Source organism: Carassius auratus, chromosome 19, assembly GCF_003368295.1.
Source record: "Carassius auratus strain Wakin chromosome 19, ASM336829v1, whole genome shotgun sequence".
NCBI lineage: Eukaryota > Metazoa > Chordata > Actinopteri > Cypriniformes > Cyprinidae > Carassius > Carassius auratus.
This window is the reverse complement of record NC_039261.1, coordinates 15,243,592-15,256,746: the sequence shown is the minus strand read 5'-3', so window position 1 is coordinate 15,256,746 and position 13,155 is coordinate 15,243,592. Positions and strand designations below refer to the sequence as shown.

The following is a 13,155-nucleotide window of genomic DNA, read 5'->3' as shown; positions in this document are numbered from 1 at the left end:
CTGATTGTTTGTTATTTCATATAATGGAAATCAGTGGTTACCAAAACTCTTTTTCTCCTACTGATCTTCAAAACCTTGTGTCCGGCAGAAGAAGGAAAGTAATAAAGATTTTGAACAAAATGAGGTTGATACACATTGACAGTAGTTTGACTGTTATAAATGTGTCTTACCTTGGCAAGCTGGTTTCAAAGTCAAACCAAAATTTATTCAGACACCTTCAATATTTCTCATATTATCACAGTTTATTCTCAATTGTTTAGAAAATAGTTATAAAATATGAAAAAAAAATGGAAAAAAGAGGATATCATCCTACAAAGTAGTTTCACTTTCACAATGAAACACTCAGTGTCTCAACCACATAGCGGTGGCGGCAACAACAATCCTACAGCGAGAATAAAAGTAATCCCTTCTTTCTTTGTGCGAACATTTGGGCGGTGTTATGCAAATCTTCTCACACAGTGATGTAGACATGTGGGGGCTTGTTTAAATGAGGCGTTTTAGAGAGGCTTGAAAAAGTTATAAAGATTATCTCTTTGGATTTGAGGCTTTAGTCTTTGCAACTTTACAGATCTTCCTTATGCACCAAGAGGTTGCAACACTTCAAACAGAAAGGTAAAATTTTAATCGCATCATTTGACCCCTATAAAATGCACTATTAAATAATACCAATTAAGGTCTACTAATTACCAAGCAATGTTTAATTTTGTACAGTCTATGGCAGGGATCCTCAAATCTGGACCTCGAGATCCACTTTCCTGCAGAGTTTAGCTCTAACCCTAATCAAGCACACCTGAGCATGCTAATCAATGCCAATCATTGTCTTTGGGATTATTCGAAAATCTCAAGCAGCTGACTTTGATCAGGGTTGGTGCTAAACTCTGCAGCGCATTGGACCTCCAGGGTAAGGGCCGTTTCATAGTCAACACATCTGTACGCATATGCGTCCCCGAGCCTACGCATCATTACGCTTCGGCCGCCATTATGCGTCGGTGCGTAGCCAAATGTGTCGTCCTAGTTATTGATACGCGATGCGCCGATTCACGCAATACTATTGTACATTAATTCAAGTATATTGTGTTTACAGAAGAAGAAGGTTTGAATACAATGGCGGGCGAAGAGGAAAAATTATGCAAACTTATACGTATTCATCCACATTTATACGATAGTTCATCAGCAACAGAATACACTCCTCTACAGTTGCTATTGTGATCTGAATATCACGCGACCCGACTCTACTACCCCCTGTTGCGTGAGCGGTGTATTGCATACACGCATCACTCGTGACGCTTGCGTTTACTGTTTAGACTATGAAACGGCCCTAAGATTTGAGGAAGGGGGGTCTATGGTATAAAATGTCACATTAGCAATTAAAGGAAAAAACTTAAGAAAAACATGGTTAGGTCAAAGTGATAATAATTTTTGGTCCCAAATTTGTTGGGTAGTCCACTGTATAAAGAATTTTTAGGTATAATATGTCACAGTTTTCTTTATTTTGCTATCCTCACTTAACACAAATAAACAAGTATCCTGCACCCACTAGTAAAAAAAATAAAACAATATCAAAAAATGGTATCTGGTGTCTGAATAATTTTTGGTTTGAATATACATTTCTTGGAGAGACATTATGAATTTATGCCTTCATATACTTCTCTGTGGACAGAAAAAATAAAGGTTTCCTTTCTCCTTCCAAAGCCCTGTCTTCTCCAATGACTTGTGGCACACTGGAGCAGGATTTTCTTACTGAAATAAAGAAGAAAAATGCTTGAATATGAAAATACAGTCTGTCATCCCATGTGATGTAGCCTCTAGTACCATTTTTAAACAACAATAATAAACGAATGTCTTGGATATGGTATGTAGCAATACATCACTCAGACAGTAATTGAACCAGCTATGTATTACTTACATGTAAGTTAACAACACAGGGTGTAGTTCTATGGGTGTCAGTATGTGTTTATATGCAGAGTCATTACGGGTGACTTATGTGTTGCTTGTGCAAGCAGAACTCATTTTATAGAAAACATTTTGTCCTTCTTTCTGTTGATGGAGAGTAGGGAGGAAGTTTGGCCCTGCAGCTCAATTCATTCTGCTCCAGTAGAGCTGGGCTTCATGTACTGCATGGTAAAATCAAGCAGAAGGGTCTGCTTTTGAGTTTGGTTTGATCGTGGATCACCTCCGGGAACATCAGCACATACATAACAACCAGTGAGAAAGACCCTCATAGGCCTTGCACTTCGATTAAAGCATCACTCTTTCTCTTTTCCGCTGGTTAGGTGACTATCCAATTCTCTTGTATCACAAGGCTTGTATAAATACTCAAAGTGTGAAAGAAAAGTGACATCTTCAAAGCGAACAGGTGCTAAACGTGGCCTTTCATTGCTTGTCTCTTCTCAGGAAGCTTTGAAGGCTTTCAGATTTATTGACTTTGCTCTCTTTGCCTGTTTGTACATGTTGTTCTTATGGGTTTGGAGTCTTTCCATCATTCTGGTGGAGTGTTTATTCGTGCGCTGCAGGCCACCGGTGGAACACAATAACACGCCGCGCATCCTAGCGTGGGAGCAGCCAGTATCTGTTAGGCTAGACAACTGACTAATACCTTCGTCTCATTATGGACTTGTTGTGTAAGCTATGCAACGTGGTGCGAGGTCGTCTGAGGGTTTGGCCATGCGTTTCCATCCGCAGACGTGGGCATTCAACTGACCCGACAGTGAATATTAAACACCATAAGAATAGCAGTGTGCTGATATGGATAAAAACGTCCAGTTGTTTTCTAGGGTAAGGGAAAATGTGACTGTCCCCAATTAAAGGGCATAAGTTGGAACATGCAGATACTTGTGAAAAAGAAGTATCAATGCATAAAAATAAGTGTATTTATTTAAAGCACAAAAAAAAGATTATTAAAATAAAATAAAATAAAATAAAACGATGCACTTCAAAGTAAAAACTGTTAAAAATAGCACTTTTTTAAAAAACATATTCTTAAGCATGTAAAGAATCATTCATGGAAGTGAAATATCTAATATCATAAGTAGTCTTTATTTAATTAAAATGACATTATCTGCAAACACACAAAATTTGAAGTACACTACAACTGCATGTTCAACTCAACTAAGCACACTTCTTTTTTCACAAGGGCATCCTTCCTTCAGTGGAACTGTTTTTGGCGTGGCAAGCAGGGACAGATGCCACATGGCCTGACAATCTGACATTGTACTAAAGCAACAGCTGCATCATGGCGCCCTTGGGATTCGACACTAACCTTGAAAGATATCCCTTACTTTCCCAGAGTCTCCTCCTGTACAGTAGCTTGTTGGTGACCGCCCAAAAACTGCATCTGCACAGTAGCGCACATCAAAACACCACAGCGGTAGCAAAGCAGCAGAACAGCCTGTGGGTTTGGCAAGGCCTGTCTGACCAACTCACTTCAGCCCGCCTTTTATCCGGCCGTTTACTGTAAACACACAAACACAAACAGAGCGGAGCTCGGCTTCAGTGGGAATGGGTAATGATGCTGGTGTGTGTATGGACTGCTGTCAGCGATGAGCGGCAGATCGCACAGCATAGCCAAAGTGTCCTCATAGGAAACACTGCTCAGATCTTAGGCCCTAATGCCTCGTACTGGATCATGAAGCGTGCGAAGGAACGCCAAGCAGCCTCTGCAGAGAGCTATTCTGGAGAAAACCAAATCGTGTTTATGCAGGCATGCTGTGTTGAGCTGTATCAACTCATCTATTTATATAAACAACATTTCTGGGAGTCAACTGTGAAGGAGTTTATAGTCAGCTGTAACAGCGCTGGTTTTTGACTTTCTCTTGCATCTGCTTTTGGTATGTCAGGGACAACTGAGAAACAGCAGGTTATTATAAACCAAAATAAACCCCAGAATGCCCATCAGGGTTCAGATATGAGGTGGAGGTTATCATTTGTTATTAACTGTAATTGCTGTCAAAAATAGCCTCCCTTTGTTTAGTTTAACCAATGGTTAACCTCATTCTAGCATTCCGAGACATACTGGGAACTGGATAGTATCTATCTATCTATCCATCCATCCATCCATCCATCCATCCATCCATCCATCCATCCATCCATCCATCCATCCATCCATCCATAAAAAACGAATAAAATTGACAAAAGCACATAACAAAATTACTACAACCTAAACTAAAATTTACATCAAAATAGAAACTAAAAAAATAAAAATAATAAATAAATAGAAGCAAATTCAACATATTTACTACAACAGTACATAAATAGTACATAATAGTACACATATTAGTAATAACCATAATAGTACATAAATATAAATAAAATAACAATGGTTAAAACTAAATTAATGAACATGAAATATTGTTTTATTTAAGTCAATTATTTTTTATGCACAAATGCTAGATAACACAGCTGTGTAAAACTATAGTTAAGGGGCCATTATGCAAAAACATTTGACCGCTAAATACCATGATTGTCCAATCAGAATTGAGCATTCAAAAGAACCGTGTAATTAGCATGCTTAATGGCTACGGTGAACATCTGAACTAGATTTCCAACAGTGTTACGAGTCATGATTTTTAATAAAAACAGTCTGCGTATCTGTGTAATTCAATTCTGATTCAGATATTGAGGCGCGTTAGCTTCAGGTGGTTATAAAAGGAAAAGCTCAGGGGAAATAACAGGCCCAGTGACCGCAGAAAAACACCGAGGCACAGTACACCCCATGCCAGCTTTAAAAATGGACATGAGCTCGGCTGAATATTACACAGCCATAATGAAGCCATGAAAAGCGCCCTGAAGTGCATTCCATGCATTTGCTTACTGTCAGTGTGTAATAAAGACAATAACAAAGCTAGTCAGAGCAATACTCCTGCTTATTTATGCATTCAAAAGACACTGAACTGATAGGAACAGCACGACCGGGCGAAAACATGCATTAATATAAACAATGCGCTATGGCTTTAGATATAAAAATGCAAATCAGCTGCATGCTGAAATTGTCCGCCTCAAACAATTTAGCAAATGTCTGTTTTTGCGCTACATTGCATTTGAAAATGTTTGTCCCCGGTTTTGAAGGCAGCATATGATTACATGTGATCTTTAGGGTGGTAATTCAACAGAGTGCGTCCTCTGCGATTTCGCAGTTCGTGTGTCACTGACCCATATATAGAGCAGAGTAGTCTGTTGTCGGTTAGAAAACATTATCAGTGACATGTTAATGGCAGCTGCAGGCTATGGAGTGAACACCACAAAAATGAAAATGTATATTTAGAGGAATGGACCGAATTTCAGTTAAGAGGTTTATTTTAAGCTCAAACCGAGTGAATTTAGTGTGCATACAGATTTGGGGAACCCAACAACCACTAAAAATGTTTGAAAAGTGTTTGTTTCTTCTTGGTTTTTGGTTTCAATAATAATCCACAACATAAGGAATCCTTCTGGAAACCTGCGGATAAAGGGGTAAAGCTATTTACAGCTTGTTCGGGCTGTAAATTCTCAAGTCAAAAGGACTTCAAGTGCATTCAGATGTGTGCTGTTTGCTGCGGCGGGGCGTGCGTGTGGATGGGTTGGCGGCTCAGTCATTTGAAGTCATTTAAGAATGATTGAAGGCAGTTCGGAACAAAGGAGGCTTCAGAAAATAACCAAGCATCAAAGCTGATGCTCAAATGCACTGTATTAAGCAAAAAGGGATATAATAACTGTACAAGAATGGAGGAGCTGGCAAACGAAAGTCTTGATTGCACTGAGGGAACATATGGAGATGAGTGGGGTCTGGCACAAGCTGAGATGTGTGACCCACTTTCTGCTATGAAAAGCAAAGGAAAGCAACAGACTGAATGCATGTAATCCTGATATGAAATAATACACTTGCAAATGCTACATTGGGAGTACTTAGGAGACACTTAAGGATCAATTAAGGAAACCGTGCTGATGTGGATAATACTGTCTGACTGTAAATCTGACTATATTCTTGGCACAGTCCATGACGATGTTACTGATGCAGTGACACTGAATCCTGTGTGAAAGTTGGCACGGAGAGAAACTGCATTAAATAAGTCTAAATAAAATCTATTATTTATAAAGGTAAACCTAAACTCGGTCACCACAAATGACTTTTGTTGATCGCAGTAACAGAAATGCTATAGCCACAATGACCAACTTTCCTTACTTTAGGCATCAAGCGGGGATATGAACACCACTGGTACAAATGTACCAAAGCAAAGCAAAACTTTTGAGTCAAATACAAAGTTCTGTCATGAAACTCTAGATGGCGCAGTCCAATAGGTTCTAACTCAATGTGATATAATCACCTCATTATTCACAATGTGCAGCCGATTTATTTATTTATTATTTTTTCACTTCAGCAACCAATGAGCTTGCTGCTTAACATTCAAATATTTGGCTAGAGCTTGTTTCAGAAACCCTCCACCTTCCCCAGCTCCACCTGTATAGATTTGCAACAGCAAGGGTCGGCAACCTACGGCATGCGTGCCAACAGTTGCCACAGAGGGATAATCGCCGGCATGCGAGCAATATGGAAAACTGCATACTGACATACATTTTGAGGTAATAACGTCTCATAGCCACGCAGCCTGTAGCTGTAAATACTCTTAAAGTGTGAGAATTAACTTGCACTAGTCTACGGATGCACGAGACCGCTGCACATACTAGGTGCTTCAGATCAAAACCTCAGGGGTCTAACAGTGCTAATAAAAACATGGAATACATTAGTTTAACTGGCACCTCAATAAGCCCCACCTTATAAATGTTAATGTCCAAAAATATGAGCCATGGGGCCAGAACAGCTTGCACAAGTCAATGAAAAGGTCTGGACAGTCATCTTTGTGGCTGAAGCTATTGTAGAGTTCCTTTCAGATGCAAAATTTATTAAATTTATAATTGAATCAAGCAAAATGCGTTACTAAGGTTTGCAGTAGTCAATTTGCTGCTATTTGTACCATTATGACCCCCCCCCCCCCAAAAAAAAACAAAAAACAAACATGTCTTTTGTTAAATATTGTTGGTCATTATGGAAATGATCTTGCTGTGTCTGTGTTCTTTAACATATACAAAATCTGCCAGAAAAATTTCCATCGCCTCTTTTATTTTAACACTACAGTTATAAATAAAGACTTCAAAAGGTGTTTTTCCCCTTAAAAGAACCACAGAAGATCAATTCTGGGTTCCCCAAACTGAACAGTTCTTATATAATGTAATATAAATAAATACATTAATTCATTCATAAAAAAAAAATATTATAAACATTTTTCCCCTTTAAAGAACCTGTCAATGTTATTTCTGGTTCTATGAACCTTAAAGTTTCTTGATGGTACCATAGACGGTTATAAGAACCCTAATTTCTAAGAATGTAAATAAGTCTAAGGGAACACTGTGTATTTATATAATTTTAAATGAAATGTGAAATAATTTATTGATTACACAAGGTATATAAAAAAAAAAGAAAAAAAAGGCAAATGCAAAATACATCTTAAGAAGTGTATGCTATTGATTAACCTTTGTTCCCAATTACAATCTCTCCTTTTGGTTCCCTAATTTCATGTTTTGGATGTAGCATTTCATGTAATCTTTGAAACCACGTCAATTAGGTATCATAAAGTATTACAGATAAAAATGCACTGTTGATACTAATGTTCTTTAATAATTCCTAAGGTAATTCATTTAACATTAATAGCTTCTCCCTCCATGTTTGCCAGTGGCAGAAAGAGTGCTATTACAGAAAATATGGGGGGAGGAGCTAAGCAAAGAGTCAGTTGTCTCTTTACTCATTTTGATGTGATCTTTAATGCTTAATGCTTGTAAACAACAGTAATACAATTAATATAATATAATATAATATAATATAATATAATATAATATAATATAATAATATAATATAATATAATATAATATAATATAATATAATATAATATAATAACCATTGTTAAAATACTTCATATATAACAAATAATTGTTATATATTATAGTAAGTGTTCCATCATCCATAAGGTGTTTCATCAGCTTGAGTTAAACTACACCTGCATGTAGGCTGACGTTACTTTATGCCCCCCATGCAGAACAGATGGGCCATCTGACAATGTTGTTCTGGTACCATGCTGTGCACCCGACTATATTTGACACTGAAAGAGCATCGCACAAGATTACAGAACTCACAGCACTGAAATGTAATACAACACCTGTAACTTTTACCTGAGAGCCTCTTAAAAGAGAAATACCTCAAGGTACCTTCGAGTTCTCATCAATTACAGTGAGAGCCCTTACTGTGGCTCAAAGCGCAGGTGGATGAGACTGAAACTGTGAAGTTGTACTTTTCCAAGCGGTGACTAATAAGTGATTTGCTAGCCGAAGGAATCCGAGTGGACATGTTCGAGATATCAGTCTCCCGCTTATGGCTAGACTGTTGTCCCCTGTGATCAGCATTGTGTTCCTGCTATGCGTGGGATGATTTGTGCCAAGAAAATTATTGAGGCGTTGGCGTATGTAATATAGTTTTTTTTGCCAAATGCAAATAAATAATGGCATACTTTATACACTTTCACTTACTTGAACTCACTTACTAACACACTTAAAAGACATACCATCTTCGTTTAACTCTAAAAAAGGCTTTGTCTTACCAACTATACTGTAATTAAACTACTATCTAATGAATTTATCAACTGTTTTTCAGTTTGAGAGGAATGTGCAATGCCAGTACAATCTACCAACGGCAAATTCATAATATTCCCAAGGAATCTGCACTCGGGAGGAGGGGGATGTGCTCTTGTTCACGATCTTGGATTTTAATGTGCATCAGATTCACCAAAAGCAAATAAACGTAACGCACAAAACCGCCTGCCAGCCCTCCCGCACTCAGACTAAGGGGTTCGCATATTTGGTTGTCGAAGACGAATAAGTGAATGTCTTACCTGGACCCAAAAGTGCAAACGGGGGAGGTGAGGGGGACAAGGACTCTGCAGAAATTTCGCTGTGCAGCAATGGTGGAGATCAGCACAGACATACGGTGAATATGAACACCAGCTAATGGAACAAAATAAAGCGGTGGCGAAAAAAGAGCAAGAGAGGGAGAGAGAGACAACTCTGTCTCCCCCTCCCCTTATAGCCTCCTTCGTTTCTCTCCATCCCTATGGCACAAAGATACAAGCACAGCTACAGACAAGCTAATCTCATCTAAGGACAGCGTCAGCAAGAACTGAATGCGAACGGATTGGAAACAAACTACATTTCATTATAGGCTAATTGCAGTCGTCCAAACCTACCGTAGTGTGAGTATATGTTCAAGTCGGTACGTTTGGGTCGCTCTCTCCCTCTCTCTCTCGCTCTGTCTTCCTCTCCGTCTGCCTTGCTCTGGCTGCGTCCAGACATGACTGGGGCTGATTTAGGTCACCGCGTCTGTCTGGCTGAGCTCTGCTTAGCTGCTGCTTCGCTGTTTCTGTTCGCCTCTGCCCTGCCCTCTGGACAAGGACTAAGTCTAGGACCGAAAGCCACCTTAACCTTGAAGCAGAGGAGCTGCTTTGGATGGTCGGCGCAAATGGAAATGCAGATGGGCCCGACTGACTGGACGTCTCGTGTGGGACGGGTTTATGACGGGACGGACAGGTGACGGACTGGAATCCAAGCTTTTAGCACCAACTTCTCAGCCTAGGAACCTGGTCTGGTGCTCGCAAGCGATGGCGTCAGCAACCCCTAAAAAAATTAAGATCCAGCTCGCTTCTCCAAATTTCCTGTCTACAAATGAGACCAACGTTAATTCCAAGTTGTTGGACTCAGAGTTTGTCTTCTTTCTTGGCTCTACTATCTGCCCCAATGAAAATGATCCCTCAACGGCAAAAATAAGCAGAGCGACGGTATTTCGAGAGGAAGTGCTCGGCTCCTCTGCCTCCCCGAAACAAGCCAGTAGACTGCAGCTGTGAGCTCCTGTGCCTCCACTCTAGTCGTCTGGCTGTGCCGCAGTGCGTCTGGGAGGAAAAAAAGACTCTACGTCTGTAGCCGGAGCGCTGCCACTTGCCTAAAACCATTGCCGTGACACAGCAATCAGCTGACTTGTGTCAGCAGAACGATACGTCAACATTTGCTAGCAGAAGGGATGCTGGGAAGTTTTTGGTGTGATGTGCCACCTTAAAACCCTGTCTTAATACTTATCTCAAGTTCTGGGGAGTAACAGCAGCGCTACTGATTAATAAACAGGACACTGTAATGCATCTTGTTTGCCCTTCACCCACCTTTATGTTCTGTCTGTTTGTGTTCTCCACTTTTTGCTATCTGACTTCCCTCTCTGTGTCCCTTCCAAGCTTCCCATTTGCCGCTCTGTCTTTCTGCCTCTCTGTTCCCTGTGAAGTGCATAAAATAAAATGAAAACGGCTTCTACGTTTCCAGTTTCCAGTATGAAAAGAGTCTCTCGTCCTTCAAATGTCACATTCTCCTCTGATGGAACAAACACAGACACATAAACATACTCACATGCCCACCCTCCCCGCATCCGGATTTTCACATTTAGGCTATGGTATTCACAGTCTCTTTATCATGGTACAGGTACACCTTTGCAGTCCTTTGTCTGCACATGGCTGTTGTCATTAGCATAAACGTAATGTCTTTGTCCTCGAATCCATATGGTTGAGAGAGTTAAGGGAGAGACAGTAGAAAGGGAGCCATTAAGTGAGCACATGATGAACTGCTGGAGTGATCTGCTTTCTCCATCTCCAACACTAATGCCCTGCTGGCTGCAGTTGTGAAAACAATAACTGTTTGGAGTCCAAGAAAAACACCTATCTTTCTCCTCATTTGACCAGTCTCACTCTCTCTTGCATATGTGTTTATTAAATGAATATTTCACCCCCCCCCCCCCCAACCCCCAAAAAATCTCCTTATAGTGAAAAACACCTAAGCATACAAAAAGAGTACTTATTATAGGAATGAATGCACTTACACAACTGAATGTAATGATTCTTGGATAGTTAATTGCATGTTAGCTGCAATTAAAGGAAAATGTTTTACAGTTTTCATTTTAATTAAAAGCTCTTGCTTTTTTGTGCCACTTAAGTAGAACTTAAGTAATTCTTCATATGTAATTTCAAATTCATATTGTCTTTAATTCCATATATGGTTAAAATACTGCTAAATATACCGACAAGCATTTTTGGTCAAGTAAAATTTGCTTTAATGTAATTTCTAATAAAACTTGCATATCATTGAATAGAGCCTATGTGTAATAAGACATTTGTAATGATCAAGTTCCAATATTTAAAATATTTTAACTTCAAGTGAAATATCAAACAACACTCTATAGTACAGTTAAATTAAAGTCAAGTACTTCAAATGTGCTTTACCATGTTTGTCGACCCATCAATTTCAGTTCACTTCTTTAAGTGCAAAAAAACATATATACAAAACAATAATGATACTGTACATTAAAGTATATTATTTATTTATAATGGACGTTAGAATAAGACTTTTAATTTGACATTTATTACATTTTAAAAGTGTACTTAGGTGTGTTAAGAAACATAGTCTTTCATTAATATTACATTATCTGCAAGTACAGTTTTAATTGTGAATCAATTATGACAGAAGGTTTCTTTAAAAATTCTATGAATTCTTAAAAATAAAAAAATAAAACATGTATTATGTATGATTGACCCTTGATCACAGTCTAAAGTGTCAATATTTCGAAACTGAGAGTGATACATCATGAATAAATGAGTTTTCCATTGATTTATGGTTTATTAGGATTAGACAATATTTGGCCGAAATACAACTATTTGAAAATCTGGAATCTGAGGGTGCACAAAAAAAATATATATATACTGAGAAAATCACCTTTAAAGTTGTCCAAATGAATTATTAGCAATGCATATTACTAATCAAAAACAAGGTTTTAATATATTAACTGTAGGAAATGTAAAAAATATCTTCATGGAACATGATCTTTACTTAAAATAAAAATAATATAATAATTTTGACCCATACAATGTTTTTTTTTTGTTTTTGTTTTTTTTTTTTTGATATTGCTAAAAATATACCCCAGTGACTTAAGAATGGTTTTGTGGTCCAGGGTCACATAAAGGATTTATGTTAACATTTGTTAAATATCTCTTTTGCATGTGTTTGTGTGATCTGTATGGTGTTTGATACAGCACCTGTTCAGTCAGTGATGCATCCTCTTAATCTCCAACAGACAGGAAAATGGACTTGAGCCTGCCAGCAAACACACACACACACACACACACACACCAAGAGTCAGGTGTCAGCTAAACCACAACCTGACTGGACAAAACCTCCATTGAAGTACAAGGCTAAACATGCCTTTCCAATAATCACGCAAAACATACTTCACTTTTGGTACAAACCTTGAGCCAAATTCCATAAGTTTCAATGCAAAGTGGCCATTCACTCTTCATAACCGAATAAATTTAGCCATTCTTTCTTCACTTGCTTGGCTGTCCACAACAGCATTTCCTTCTCCTGTTATTTAAAAGCATAGACCACTTACAATAACCCAGAGAAAATCTAATGCTCAAGGTTGCTTGCAAAACATAAACAAGACCTTTCTACGACTGAATGCACTCTGTTCATCAAAACACTTTTTGTTGCAAAACATTTGGTGCTCTATTTGGTTGGGAAAATCATTCTCAGAAGGTGCCGTTGAGTTTGCTGTTTACAACCCTACACACACTGAAATATTAAAAGAAACATAATATCTAACATAATATCATAATATCTAAAAGGAAAGAAAGAAGACACAAGATCTATTCATAACCTTGAGTAAACCCTCCCTTGTTTACTAAATAAGAGATCAAGTTTAAGCTGCTGGAGACAAAAGTAAAAAAAAAAAAAAAAAAAAAAAAAAAACCTTAATAATGATTTTTTTTCCAGGTCACATTCCACCTGAAAATCTATGGGGGGGGGGGGGGGTATTTTATTTTGCATAATTTTTATATTTCACAAAATTAATACAATACATCCATTTACCTTTTACTTTTTTTACATAAAGAATAATTTCCATTATTATCTTAATGCTGATTCTCTTTAGATTCTCAGTTACAGTGATTTTATTACATTACTAAAAATAATAATAATTCTTAGAAGGCAATTATGTAAATCCAAAGCTGCAATGATACATAAACACTTTACAATTCAAATAATATGTCATTC

General features: G+C 38.1%; 1 long non-coding RNA gene across 1 annotated transcript; it reads right to left on the bottom strand.

The window, feature by feature from the left end:
• Nucleotides 1–1,246: 1,246 nt before the first annotated feature.
• Nucleotides 1,247–10,764, bottom strand: LOC113119548 (uncharacterized). The gene is made up of 3 exons (XR_003294467.1): nt 9,264–10,764; nt 3,260–3,451; nt 1,247–1,740 (listed from the first exon to the last, which is right to left on the bottom strand). It is a non-coding gene; the product is annotated as an uncharacterized LOC113119548 (long non-coding RNA).
• Nucleotides 10,765–13,155: the final 2,391 nt, after the last annotated feature.